The sequence below is a fragment of the Mytilus edulis genome, chromosome 7 (assembly GCF_963676685.1).
Source record: "Mytilus edulis chromosome 7, xbMytEdul2.2, whole genome shotgun sequence".
Taxonomy (NCBI): domain Eukaryota; kingdom Metazoa; phylum Mollusca; class Bivalvia; order Mytilida; family Mytilidae; genus Mytilus; species Mytilus edulis.
The window spans coordinates 51656652-51659955 of record NC_092350.1 but is presented as its reverse complement, the minus strand read 5'-3'; positions in this window follow the sequence as shown (position 1 = coordinate 51659955).

Sequence of the window (3304 nt, the reverse complement as noted above, 5' to 3'; positions counted from 1 at the left end):
ACCAGTAAAAAAGTATGTTTAGACTGCATAAAAGATTGCTAAACCCCCTGTTCCGTCACCTTTAGAATACGATTGGCGAAAATTAATTATTTCATTACACCCCGTTTATTTTAAAGGGCATATGTCAGCAGAATTCTTGCAGGATCTTTTGTGTTCATGTTAGGGAAAATCTTCATGTGAAAAGTGTTTGTTCACAACCTTACATGTACGGAGCTTTGCTCCTTTCAAGGGTAAGAATTGTGTAGAAATGCCTTGACAGATGAATCAGAAGATACTCCTGGATGAAATCTGTTTTCTGATCATTTTGATTGGATTTTTTAATGTTCTTCGAGCTAATTAGTGGTTTTTGGTAACAATGAATTACATGCATGAGCTTTTTCAAAATAAACATTCAGAATAGAAGGCTTTACTTGAAAACAACATTTATCTTTTATTGCTGAGGTTGAATGTCACCCGGCAAGGTAACTACTGTAACTTTAACGGAATTTGTATTCGGATCTTGTATAATAGAACAAGTGTTGAAAAACGCCAATTTTCAGAATTAATCGACTACTAAGTAATATGTTCCTTTTTTTTTTACATTTTCGAGATAATTCATTTTCAATTGATTTAAAATTTAACACAAAATGCTGCTGATATCTTTCAATTTTGAAGATAAAGAAAGAAAAAAAGAAAACAGTATGTTGATCTTTGACCTTAATTTATGCAAAACTGTTACCACATTTCTTTTTGACGACATCGATATTCCAAAAGTACTCATTTTTCCGAATCCAATGATATATGATATAGCCATATAGTATGTTTGACGATTAAATTTTCAAAATATTGGGTCTGGTCACCGTACTAATATGTACACTTTAGTATACAATCAACATCATAAAAGATCATAAAGAAAATAGTATAATATTTAAAGGGCAATTTTCAAATATGGCATGCATTGATGATAACAATTATAAACAATAAAAAAAAAAATTAAAAATATCAAAAGGATGAGTGTCGATTAAGTCAAGTGGTACCCACAAGATTCGAACCGAGGCTCTCCACCTATAGGCAGATCCAGATGCTTTATGCTCATTGGATTGTAGATCAATTATGTTAGTATCAGTAATCCACCCGACCACGGCTCACCCGTTAAATGTTATAGAATTTAAACCTATATACTTACTACCTATATTTCTACCTGTGAAATCTATATTTATGTATGACCATTTACAACTGAAATAATCGATTACAATTTTGATAAATCATAAACATGTTTAAGGCAAATAGATGTTGATTATGGACATTTATTTCACATGAAATATAGTTTTATGTGACATGGTTCTATCTAAAGTTATTATCTTTACTTAATAGACTGTGTATACTGCTACATGTTGAATAGCATTATTTATGTATTAATAAATATTCAATAATTTAGATATAACTGGCATAGTCGAGAGGATACTTCGCTCAGACCTTTTGGTTAGAACATACTTGTATCGGTTGTGTGGCTAGTATTAGTAAATCCTCTGACGCAATCCAGTACTCAATGTTTTGTCCATTTTATTGTTTTTATTTTTAACAACAGGATTTTTAGTATATATAATTACAGATTAACGATTCAGGCTAACAATCCGTTTCAGGTTCGAATCTTCATGTAATTTTTTTTTAATAAAAAATACAAGTGTGGACACATATAAGTGTGGATAGTATGTTTGGATGTTTGACAGTGTCTTATGACAAAAGGAGTTCTGTTTTTCCTATATGGTGTTATTAGTTGTGTTGCACGATGACAAACAATCTGAGCATAAGGAGTGTTGTTTATTTATTATTTAGTTTTTATGTTCAAGACGGGCATGGAAGAGACATTAATTGCATTAGTTACCAAATGATTATGATAGAATATGTTCCACATCTTTGATTTTGGATACATTTTGTAGCTAGGAGAGCAACACATAATACATTTTTCTAGGTTCATTTTTTTTTCTAAATGGGAGATGATATCTAGATTTGAGAACATGATATAAGGAGCCTGTAATTCAGTGGTTGTCGTTTGTTTATGTGTTACATATTCGTTTTCATTTATTTTTTGTACATAAATAAGGCTGTTAGTCTTCCCGTTTAAATTGTTTTACATTGTCATTTCAGGGCCTTTTATAGATGATTATGCGGAATTGGCTTTGCTCATTGTTGATGGCCTTACGGTGACCTGTAGTTGTTAATTTCTGTGTCATTTTGGTCTCTTGTGGAGAATTATCTCATTGGCAATCATACCACATCTTTTTTTATATGTATTTGCTTACTATTTGTATGGTTGTATTTATATTACTTTGTGGAGGATCGTCAGTATCATTAGTAAAAAAAATTGTTAAAAGGTCGAATTGTTCCTCAGATTAGAATACATTTATTGTTTTTTAGTAATGACAATGCCTGACAAGATGCTAGGGGCTAGATGAGCTAGGAAGTAAACTTCTGTGCTGATTTTTATCAATTCTTTGATACTATTTCCTCCAAAGCTGGTCGAAGCCAAAAAAAAATTGACAAATATGAAAATGATTTCACCAAAAGAACTTTTTTGAGCATGCTTCAAAGACTCAAAACTGCTCCAAAAGTAATCTAATAGAATTTCAAGCATGTCAAGTGGATATTATCAACATCTACTTAATTAGTCTAAATATGTCTAAATATCTAAAAAGTTATAGTATTCAAAAGGTATTGCAAAATTATTCTCTTTTCATTTTTGTTTGTTATATAGATACAAATATAAGTGATACATGTACCACAAATACAGTATTTGTTGTGGTATGAAAGTGTAGTAATTAACATTTACTGTTACAATGTTAATTCACACAAATTTATTAGAAATAAACAATTGAATGAAAAATGTTGAACATGTACAATGAAACATAGTTTTAGGAATCAATTAGGGCAGATAGGCCTTATAATTTTTTTTTAAACATAATCGAATGACCATTAACACTCAGGACCAAGTCATCAGTAGGCAGTACATATGTATTAAAACAACCTAGCATCATATTGCTAGTAGCGGGAGTAGCATTGTTTGGTAAATTTGTTCTTTTTATAAAATTTGGTCAAAGGACATATAATGCTTGGTTCAAATCGATATATGCTTTTTATCTCCCTATTACTTACATTGAAGAAAGAGGTGATACTACTTTGACAAATCCTTGTACACGAGAGTTGTCTGTCAAATCTTTATTTCACAAAGAATGAATTGCATAACAATGAACTGAGCTCAAAGCAAAGTACTTTAATAATACATTTAGACAAAGAGCTAAATCCAGTGATATACTTTGTACTGCAG